The 12,290-nt window shown below is 36.3% G+C and overlaps 1 protein-coding gene across 14 annotated transcripts in view; it reads left to right on the top strand.

Annotated features, from left to right (window-relative positions):
- Nucleotides 1–12,290, top strand: part of MAP2 (microtubule associated protein 2) — a 279,845-nt gene that overhangs the window by 157,864 nt on the left and 109,691 nt on the right. The window lies entirely within an intron of this gene.

The following is a 12,290-nucleotide window of genomic DNA, read 5'->3' on the forward strand; positions in this document are numbered from 1 at the left end:
AAGCTTGATAAAGACAAGGCCCAACATTAAATAAAAGATAAGACCTGTAAAAGAAGTGTTGAGGGTACTTCACAGTTTTGTTTATTGTGGCCCACTTCTCCCTTCTGCCTACTCTACTACATAAACCAACCAGCCAACCAACCAACCAACCAACAAACAGGTGAAAAGCAGCAAGGGAAAAGATAAAATTATGTTAAATCACCCAAGGTCTCCAGAAAGGCCTGGAAATTATATACATTCCAAATTACAACACCTGAGGCCACTCTGCTCTCTGGAGAGAAGCTGGCTTGGGGAGATGTTAAGAGTTCAGCTGTCTCCCATGAGGTTTATCTGCAATGCAGATTTTTCTAAGCCTTTCCTCATTATTTTCAGCCTCCAGACCAACCAGCTGCTCTCAGCTCTCTAGGCTCTGTCTTCTCTACAGCTGGCTTTCAGGATTGTCCACCACCAGAACATGTTCCAGATAAACATTTTCCCCTTAACTGACATCACAATCCCTACCGATCCCCAACGTCACAAGCCTCCATTATTGCTTGACTTCAAGAAAGGTACACTATTGAGAAATTATTTTGCACACTCTGCCTCTTGCTTCACAGATGTTATCTTTTGCAGGAGCTGTCAGTCCCTGTTGCAGAATAAAGAGTGGTATACCTCCTTGTAGGGCTCGTGGAGCCAGGACACTGGCCATGATCTTGGAGGCAGCTGCCTGGAATTTGCAGGCTCCCCTCCCCAGGTGTTAGTGCTTTTCAGCTATCTGATTTCGCATGCCCTGCTGTTCCTTCTCTGCAGGACTCAACAAATCAGTTGAGCCAGGATTGTGACCGTACAACCTTTCCTGTAGGCTAAGGTTATACTTTCTTTACGTGCACAGATTCGTTGCTCATGTTTTTATGACTGAGCAAGCATATTGTTGACAGGCTAATAGCGGAGATCAGTGTAGCTTTGGGTTTCTCTGTGTGCTCTGGCCAGTTACTCTGTAGGGAGAGGTTTCTTACCCGTAAGTGTCAATAGTCCTTCGAAATTGTGATAAACAAATATCACATGGATTATGAAGTGCTTAGCAAGATTGTGAAGTACTTAATAAATCTTCATTTTTAAAGACTTACATTTTGTATCTACAAATAAAAATTAGATTGTAAAACAGGCTCTACTTAACATTTCTATTGCAATTGGGCACTTAGCAGTGGTGAATCATAGTAGTTGGTATTCAATTATTTTTATTTATATTTAGTGACAAGCACAAGTTATAGGTAGTCAATTAATTTTTTTTTTCAGTTTATCCTTGTTTTTCTCTTTAGTCATAATGTAGGGTTTAATTTTCAGAGCATTTTCATGACGAGGTGTCTCATTCATTTCTACATCTTACATGAAAAAAATAATCTTCCTTTAGGCTTAACTTTAGCCATGTTTTACTTTTATGGAAAATGAATTTTTTTGTATCTAGAGGGAAAAATACTTATTTTCATAAGGTATTTAATAATCTTTGCTATTTAAAACATTGCTTTAAAAAAGGTGAATAGCTGTTCCTTATTTATAAAGAAAACTCATGAATTATGTCTGAAATGCAATGAGCTTGGAAGTCAATATGCTATTAAGGTAATGCTCCTGGGAGTTTTTATTTCTTTAATGTTTGCTCCCCTTGTGTCACTAATGACTTACCAAGTGTGTAAATGAGAAGACCACTGATTGATTCTGGTTTCATCAATAATGATTCTTGCATCTACTACAAATCAATTCTAGGAAGGTCAAACTACATTTGGCTGGCAATGTAGTTTTCTGCTATAGAGGACCTACAGATAAGAAAGAATAAACGGTATTCAGCATCTTAGTCTTCTTTGAAGGAGTACTAATATTTTATAAAATAAATCTTAATCTATAAAGATGTACACATTGTATCTACAAAACTGAAAGTAAATTGTAAAACTGACTACTTGACAACATTTGGGAAAGGAGGTTGTTTACTTGTGTGACGTGCATTAATTCTCCTAAACTTTAGGGTTCAGCTTCATAAATTCCTTTCTTCACAGACATGTGGTGTGACAAATCTCCCAAACGAATGTATACAACATCTGACTCAAAGGCATATAATGTGGTGGTTGTTTTTCTAAGCTAGTTGTTCATCTTTTGAATTTTATCTGGTTAAAAAAGGAAATTGACCAATATGCCTTACCTTCAGTTCAGCTCAAACAAGGCTCAACTATTTATTTGCCTTCTGTTTTCCCTTAACATGAAACAAATACAGTCTCAGTTAAAAAGAAAAAAGTTGGTAGATTTCACTTACCGTTGGGGTTAAAAATGTAATTGACTTTTAAAGCAAATGTAAAAGCTATTAGGAATATTTTTTTCCCTCAAATACATTTAGGTAGAATTAGCAAAGGATACAGAGAGGCAGTCAGTTACCCGTTCAGTGATGAACTAAGTGTGGCTGAGCTCTCTGCATGCTCTTCTTTAGCCAGACGCAGAGCCATCATGGCATCCCCTTTGCTGTCAGGATTGAGCTTTCAGTTAGCTCACTGGATCAGAATCCCAGCACTTTGAAGAGTTAGTGTAAATAGGAAGATGAATACAGAAACTCTATCTTTACTCATATTGATAATTAATACCCGCTCCCAATAAAAGTGCACATTTGCCCTGGGAATCTCTTTTAATCAGCTCATTGAATAGGAAGCAGCTCTCCTGATAACTGAAAGAGACAAAGAAGACTCAGGTTCTTGTAAAAACCTTAGTGTGGATTTTGAGCACACCAAAACTGGACTAATTCTCCAACAGGATCTTTGTAAACGTGAAGTGCTTCCTACGGGACTTGGTGCCACTTTTCTGAAAATCACTATTACACGTTGGAAATTCTCTACCAGATTTTAAAATGGCTTCATGACTTGCCTTGTTTTCTGGAAATAGGAATCAGACTGGCAAGAGATACTCTGGCGACCACACTCTCTGACAGCCCTAGGAGGGAGGCTAATGACTCAGGCAGAGACATCTTAAGTTCAAAAATCAAGGGCTTGAACTGAGCCCATTTACAGCAGAAACTGTTTAACCTTAAATATCAAAGAAAGATAAAATATCCTTAAGAAAGAGGATCACGGGCTGCGCATAGCCACCCTTGATTCAACTCCAGGTAGGAGTCAAACTGGCTTCCAGCGTGGGCATGATAGTTGGTTGAATAGGATTGGCTGTCCAAATAGACCTGAGGCCAAGAAATGTCTGGGAAAAAGAAACCCTTTACTCTATTTAAGGTCAAAGTACAATGTGGAAACTATAACATGGCATGGGTATTATTATTTTTTTTCTACCTAGGATGTTGCCCATGACTGATGCCTAGGAAGACCATAATACTAATAAATAATCAATAGAGAGAGCTTTATCATCTCCAGTGTGCCTTCATAGTTATTGTCTCATTTGATGTAGAAACTTGAAAGTGGGGCTTAACCTACTAGTACATGAACAATACCTTCCCTAATGATGTTCTGTTGACCTTTGATATGTAGACACAGAGAAAACATTTAAGGGTAAGTTTTCAAAGCTTTTCTGCTTGATGGTGGGAAGTTCCTTTTGCTCAATGTTAATAGCTAAGTGGGGAGAGGGGTCACTCACACTCTGTCATCCATGTTTAACCTTTGCTCATTTCTTTGTGTCCTCCATTTTTGGCTAAATAACACGATAGCTATTGTTTTGCCCATTTATGACAGAATCTCAATTTTCTGAATAAATGTCATGCTATATAGGAGGACCCTTCTTTTCAGTACTGTTCTGATCTTTTCATCAGTGGGACAAGCACAAGCACTGTTACTGGCTTCAAAGTTGATCCAACAATCTACAGGATGTGTGTGCTCAGGTGGCAAAATCAGATTTGGAAAAGTTTATATAATGCCAAGGTAAAGCCACAGATGTCCTGCTTTTGCTGGACAGAGGAATGTGCAATTGCCTTGGGGGAACATGTTACGCATTCCAGTGAGCTAAGGGTTCTGCCTTGCTGAGTGGTGGCAGGTCCCGTGGTCTGTTGGAGGATTTTGTTTTTGCATAGTGTGTGCATTCACTAGTTTGCATTAATCTACCTCTGAGATTCACTGCGTCTCTCCAGCATTAAGGAGAGGTACCAAAAAGAAAGCCGTAGATTAGGGTAGGGACCAAGAAAGACGAACAGACTTTTACTCTTAGAATGATTACATTTGTTTAATCATAGCTTCAATTTAGCATTCCCGGTAGATACCAAGGTATTCATTAAGTCTGCGACCAGTGCCCTTGAAACAAGAATGCTGTACAAATCCCTATCTTAATCTGCCCTAATCCAGATGAGCTAATTTGGTAGTTTGGCCTTTGCATTAACTAAAATGACTGTCACACAGGGAGTTCAATGCCCTTTCTGCATAATCATAAATTGTAGCAAAAAGGATTTTGCTCCTGGTCTTAAGGATCTTACCAACATCATTTTAGTGATACATTTGTTGTCTGGTATGAATATCAGTAGTTAAAATATAATTAGAACTAAAACATAAAGGAGATCTTCTTAATGTGACTCTCTTGCTTTCTCTTGGAAGATTTTTGTGAAGGATTTCTATAAAATTATCATTGGCATTTTTGCTGGAGTAACTGAAAATGGCAGTCTGTTTTATGGAGAGCAATTGGGATTTTTCCATATTATGTAGACTGGCAGGCCAATAACCCTGTGCATTTGAGTCTTGTTTGTGGGGAGAACACTGTTCAGTTTTTTTTATTGCTTAAGTAAAAATAACAAATAATTATCCTTCTGTAAAAGAAAACACTGATAATTATAATTTGTCAGGCATGTTGCATAAGGGGACAGGAAATACAAAGTGTTAGTGTCGGCAAATCCCAAAACAATGCCCTGCAGACTGAAATAAACTCCCACGTCTAACAGCCTCCCCACAGAAATCCTAAAAACTTCAAGGGCTGAACAAGAGTATATAGTTATGATATATTATGCATAATCAGAGAGACAGAGATTTTAAACATAGTCCAGAATTTCCCACTTTATTTTAGTTAGTGTGGCAGAAATATACTGAGAGAAAGTGATTGAGAGAGAGAATGCAGAAGTGAGTAAATAGCCCTGAAAGGAAAATATTTAGATAGAAGCTGCTGGACTATTGTAAGAAACAATTTTAAAAATTCAGATTCTTCTGGCTCTATTCATCAGTAGTCTCCACTAAAATATTTTGGTTAGACTCAAGTCCATATCTTAAGAAGTTTTGTATGGCTTTTAGACAGCAAATCTATGAAAATAGATTTATTCAAAATGAGATCTTTTGCATTGAACATGTACAAGATAGCTTCATTATCTGACAATAATTGGCATCAGAAAAAGACATTTAACATGAATCTTCCTCAAACACCAATCAAATTCCATTAAAACATAGTGCAAAAAAGTGTGAGGCAAGCTTTAGTTTAAAAAAGTACAATTAGACATTATGAAATAAATTTATTATAACTGTACATAGACATTTTTACATTATAATTGCACCTATATGCTAATTCTAAGAAACAGCTAGTGTTAACCAAAGGATAGATGGATGTGCAGATCGACGCTCAGTTTGTCAGTGATCTGTATTCACATTATGCTGAGAGGACCCCGTAGAAAAGAAATTTTCCAAATTTGCAGAATGGTCTCCCTCACTTAAAATCATATATCAAGGTTTTTTCTTTAAGAAATAACTCATTTACAGGGTGCCTGGGTGGCTCTGTAGGTTGAACATCTGACTCTTGATTTCAGCTCAGGTCATGATCCCATAGATAGAGCCCCGCATCAGGCTCCATGCTGAGCATGAAGCCTGCTTGAGAGTCTCTCTCTCTCTCTCTCTCTCTCTCTCTCTCTCTCTCTCTCTCTCTCTCTCTCTCCCCTTCTGCCCCTCTCCCCTGCTTATGCTCTCTCTCTCTCTCTGTCAAATAAATAAATAAATATAAATAAATAAATAAAATCACCCATTTACTTGACACGACCACAGAGAGCCATTATCGATAAGTTGTTTAGTCATTTTGATTTCTGGCTCTTTCAGAAAATAACTTGAAGGCTATTTCTAAATATATGTCCACGGGTAAAAAATACATAAGAAATGCAGAGTTGCCAGGGATGACTACACATGTTTTGTTTTCAGGCAGAGTAAAGGAGCAGGTTGTGTTTCTGGATATTAACATGTGAAAAAGAAATGAGGACATTGGTGTTAAAGTTACAGGAGATTCACTTTGTGGATCCAATTTAATCAGAAACCAGTTAATTAGCATCGATTTCTATTAAGTTGGGCATATAGAGAAGCTTTGGAAAAATCTGTACAAATCCCTCCCTTTGTTTTGATGATATCGTTTTGAATGTAATAAATAATTATGACATTTGATAGTTGAGATCATGTCTGTGAGTCATTTGCTTTTACATCTATCGGTGAGGCTGTCTTTCCTTTCTGGAGCTGAGTAATTGCATAATTAAATTGTCATTTAAAGAAACAATAACAATCACAGAATGTCACATGCTAACTCCAGTGACACATGATAAAGAAGATCTCATATTCATATTTGAAGAGGACTCCACAGTAAACTTATAGCATTAATGATATTAAATATATTATTTGCTATTGTGTTCCTATTAAACTCCATCAGAAATATTAATTAACCTTAAATGTATTTTTCAGTGACTTTATTTTTAATGATTAGAAAAACTAATAGCATCTGCAGTGGTATAATAAAATAATAGCAAATTCATTCAATCACCAATACTATTTATATTACACGATATATATTCAAGGTACATTTCCAAGTAGGAGGTATTCTACTTTCAAATAGAGCTGGGAACAATATAAACATTGGATACAATTTATCATTTGAAACAGTTTCAAAAGTTGAGGGATGCTCTGAGTATTTAATTTTTTTCCCTTCTACTAAATTAAGAGGTATATACTTAAATACTGGGAGAAACAACTATTCTGTTGACGAAGATGAATTAGTGAAGAAATCACATAAAATTTGATCCAGGGTCAGTCCATACCAAACACATTTTGAGGTATAATAAATTATTCTCCCACCCCCTTTCAGGAGCCTTCAGTGTAATATCATGTGACTGCCTTACCCCTGTTGAGTGTGGTCCATTGCTAGATCCTGGCAAGTCTGGTAACTTTTTACAACAGAATCCTCATTGTGAAAATCCCGGGCTAAAAGCTTATTCCTTACATGATTTCCAGCTACCATCTTCTTATTCCCCTTGTTCTGCAAACTCCTCTAACATATCTACTCCTCTTACTGTCTCATTTCCCATTTGTCCTATTGTCTTCTTAGCATTTTGCTAGATGTTTTCTTTCACTCTACTACTTTCTGAAAACATTTTTGAGAGATCTCCTGTGTTCATCGTATTTTAAAAATTGAATGGTTGCCTCCCAGCCTTTAGACTGAATGCCCTCTCTTGCCACAGCAATAATGGAGTGGAAAGAAAACTGAAAACCTGATTTCAGTCGACTTTGCCTCCTACCACTGACTCTGAGACCTCAGACAAATTATAAACTACCCAAAGACTGTCCAGGATTAAATATGGTACACATGCATAAAATATATTATTAGTAGCCACCCATTTCTCCTTGAGATCTCTTTTTCATTAGGTTTTGCAGTACTGACTTGTCTTGTTTCTTCATTATTGTCTTTGCTAGCTTTTCCTCATCCTGCCACCCTATTGATGATCTATCCCATGACTATTGGTCTATGCCAAAACACTTGTTCTACATATAGTTGATCAGCTCGTCCAAGTCCAGTCAATTCAAGATTAATCTTCCTAAAAGTCAACTGATTCATAAAATCTAAACTATCTAAAACCTCCAAGGAATCCGTTACTATAGAATAAATATCCATTCTCCCAATTAAGATTCTAAGCTCTCTATCATAGGACCCCAACCTACATTTCCAATTCCCCCCAAATTCCCTGTGTACCAGTTACTTGTAATTTTCATTGCCTGCTTCTCTTCTTTTGCTTCTATTATTTTCTCAATTTCTTCTCTTCTTTTTTTAATTTTTTTTTAATGTTTATTCATTTTTGAGAGATGGAAAGAGACAGAGGATGAGTCAGGGAGTGGCAGAGAGAGACAGGGAGACACAGAATCCAAAGCAGGATCCAGGTTCTGAGTTGCCAGCACAGAGCCCCACACAGGGCTTGAATTCACGAACCATGAGATCATGACCTGAGCCATCAATTTCTTCTCTTCTATCCCTCTTCCTTCCTTGTCCAAATCATATGTAACTATAAAGTTTGTCTTAAATACCATGCTGTCCTGAATAATTGAAATTCAACATAATCTCTCCTTGGGCTCCAGGTAGGCCCTGATTTGTACAGTTTCATCTGTATTCTCACCCTGTGCTTTGTGTTGTAGATAATTACCATCTCAGGTATGATTGTAGAAGCTCCTTGAAATCAGGGAGGGTGTTTCATGCATTTTTTTAAAACAAAGTAGGTATAACTTAGTGTTTAATGTATAGTAACCAATGAAGAAGTACTCTGAATGAATATTCTGAATATTTTGTTCCACTATGTGAAGATTTCCTACTGCTTGGGCTTAAACTTCTTGGAAACTTTAACTTCTAAAAAGATGAATGTTTACTGAATTATTTAGATTAGATATATTATGAATTAACATAGCCAATGGGTCATTGATTTTTTTGGTAATAACTATATTGAGATATAATTCACAAGCAAAAATTCAGCCTTTTAAATTGTACAATTCAGTGATTTTTAGTATATTCAGAGTTATGTAGCTGTCTTCACTACCTAATTTTAGTACATTTCCATCCCCTCCCTAAAAGAATACCCATATTTATTAGCAGTCCCTCCCCATTTCCACCTCATTTATACTCTAGGCAACTGCTTATCTAGTTTCTGTCTCTGTGGATTTTCCTTTTCTTCTGAACATTTCCTGTAAGTGAAGTAATACAACATGTGGTCTTTTGAGAGAGGATTCTTCCACTCAGCGTAATATTTCAAGGATTCATTCATGTTGTGGCAAGAATCAGTACTTCATTGTTTTTTTATGGCCAAATAATGTTCCACCAATGAATATGCCACATTTTTTAATCCATTTATCAATTGATGGACATTTGAGTTGTGGAGTCACTGACTTTTAAAACTGAAAACGAACCCAGTGATTATTTACTCAAAAGCCCTCATTTTGTGCATGAGAAACTGAAGTCCAAAGAGGTATTCCTAGACTTTTAGCTAGTTATTGGGTTTTGTATTATTTTAGATGCTAGGTAGGTAACGATATGATGAAAGCATTTTTTTTTATTCATTATCGACCACCAAGTCCTTATGGTCTGGGTAGCAAAAAACAGCTGTGGTCTTCGTCCCTGTGAAGCTTAAAGTCTAGTGGGTAGAAAGCTTTAGGTCAAATAATTACATCAATAAGGGAAAAATTAGAACTATAAAAAGTGCTATGAAGGAGAGATTCATGAATTGACCTTGTTAGGGAGGATAATTTAGTAATGATCTATGAATACCTAATACTTAACTAGGCAAAGAAGGCAGAAAAGAGCATTTTAGATAGACCAAAAGCACATGCAAGAGCCTTGTGACTACAGAAGCATGGCATATAAGGGGGAATGCCAGGAGGCTGGTATAATAGAAGACCAGGGAGTTGGAGGGGGGGGAGGGCATAGCATAGAATGAGGTAGGAGAGATAAATAAGTCCAAGTGAGGCAAGTTATTCTAGAACAAGGTAATGTTTTAGTCTTTTTCCCAAGAGCATTGGGCCATTGAAGCATTTTCGTCTTAGAACAATGTAAGCAAAAAGGAAATGTACATTGCCTTACATCTCTCTCCCAGGACTTAGATGCAATAAGAAAGGTAAAACTTGCTGGGCAATACATATCTGTTTTACAAAAACTTGTGGTAGAATCTGTGGCATTTAAAGTTTGTTTTTACTGAATTCCTTGTTACCAAAGTAGAAACTTGTGTTATTTTAACAGAATAAACAGCCTCCTTATTAGAATTCTCCAATTCAATTTTGTAAAGAGCTATTCTTTCCAAACCTCCTACAGAATAAGCAATCAAAGCTACTTGAGAATAAATAGATATATAAAGGTCACATTTTTCCACTGTACAATAATCATGTTTTAGACCTGTGATATGTAAAGAGTACAGAAATAAACTGCAAATAGTTAATACCTAATTCTTTAGTCCAACTGCTTTTAACGTGAGGTTTGTTAGATCCCAGCTAGTATAGGAATGGGACCCAGGAAGGTTTTGTACAAATAAAGGTCATGCCACACGGGTATTGATCCAAAGCTTCCACTGAATTTTATAAAGACTATCACACACAAAAAGCTAAAATCAGATTTTTTGAGAAGATAAATAACCCATAAATTACTAGGAAAAATATTTGGGATTATTTTAGATCGCTTATAGAAGGCTAAGCCTATACAATTAAAAATAACAAAAATTAACAGCTATTGCTAAGCTAATATCTTGAGAACAATAATATCCTCCTTTTCTTAATTGATATAGTCACAGTAAAAAACTCATGATTATTCTAATAGTATTAGTTATATATTATATACCAGTTATTTCTCAAATTGGGATCCCCAGATCACCCTCTTAGAGATCGTATTAAGTACCTGTGAGAGATACAGATTCCTATACCCACTCCAGACCTCTAGGATCAGAATCCCTGAAATGAAATTCAGGACTCTGAATTTTTAAGCAGGATCCCAGGAGATTGTGATGCCTGGCCATGTTGAAAGTTCTAAAATGCATGATAAATAGCAACACTTTTTCTTTTCACTGTTTTGACAAATAGTCCTACCCAATTCATTGAGTTGTGTCATAACACCAGTACCATGTATCGGTGAATATACGTCAGACCCTATACAAAAAGCTTTCCCTAGCCTATTCCTAGTCCTTAGAATCTTTCTACAGGAGAGTAGATATTACTATTTACAATTTATAGATGAAGAAATTATGGCCAGGTGAAATTGAGTAACTTGCTACATAGAGGTCTGGCTGGCTCTAAAACTCCTCTTTCCACTCTATTAAGTAGACTCTTGCTGTAACCATTATGCCAGTGACCCAATGCAGGAAGTATCCAGGAAAAAGAAAGTGAATGGAGTTATGTGTGAGTCTAACAGCTCTGGTCAGCATCCACTGAAATCCACAGTCATCAACAAAATTACAGATTATAATGAACAAAGTATAACACATGAGCCCCTCTTGCTAAGCACAACTGTCTGACACATTTCTAAAAGAAGCTTCCAGAGATAACACTTTATAGGCAGGAATAGTGTGAATATGAGAAAATTGCTTCCAGTTTTTACAATTTAACAAGGAGAAAATATAAAGGAAAATCAAATATTCTATCATGCAAAATGACCCTAAAATCACTACCAAAAAAGAAAAGGGAAAAAGCTCTGTGTAACTCAATAAAGGAACTGGAAGACAGTCTGTTGGGCCTCTTTAAAATATGAGCTTTTATAATATTCCGCCTAAGAGAGATGGCTCTGTGATATGTGTGTGCTATATCACTTAATTATGCCTTATCTCACTCAACGCCTTTTTGGGGCACTAATTATTCACTTTAAAAAACTGACATTCATCTCTATTTTATAGGCATTTACTTGAAAAGAGTTCAAACTTCTTTGCCAAAATTATAGATATAATATAATCGATTCTTGCAATTTTAAGAATGACAAAAAACAAGTTACTCTAGTTACCGTTTAAAACTATGCTCGCATTGGGACGCTCAGTTGGTTGAGTGTCCAACTTCAGCTCACATTTCGTGAGTTCGAGCCCCGCGTCGGGCTCTGTGCTCTCTCTCTCAAAAATAAATAAACATTAAAAAAATATGTTTGCTTTTTAGTTATGAAGTCATCATATGAAAAATTTTAATTTGATTTGTATGGAAACTTTATTACAGTAACAATGATTTCTTTTAAAATATCTTCACAGATAATTTCTTTTCAAGGAAAAAGATTTTAATTGTTTAATTAATTATTTGGGAGCAACGGCTGTTGGTTTGTAACATACTCAAAACCAATTCTCTGGTAAACTGGAAACCCGAAATTTCCCCTGGGTCTGTTGGGACTGGGTTATGTCACCTGCCATAATGGCATAAAGGCTATTATTCCTTGTTGTTCCTGCTAGAAACTGATGGTGTTATCAGCAGCTGTAGCGAGTAATTTGTTAAATGAATGGGAAAACTATTAAATAGACCTTTTTTTTATTTACACTGAAACTTCAGAGGCTGTTAGATGATGCCACACGCTAATACAATATGCAAGAACATGGTGAGAAATGAATGGTGGATGACTTTTGTGAT

The sequence above is a fragment of the Panthera tigris genome, chromosome C1 (assembly GCF_018350195.1).
Source record: "Panthera tigris isolate Pti1 chromosome C1, P.tigris_Pti1_mat1.1, whole genome shotgun sequence".
NCBI lineage: Eukaryota > Metazoa > Chordata > Mammalia > Carnivora > Felidae > Panthera > Panthera tigris.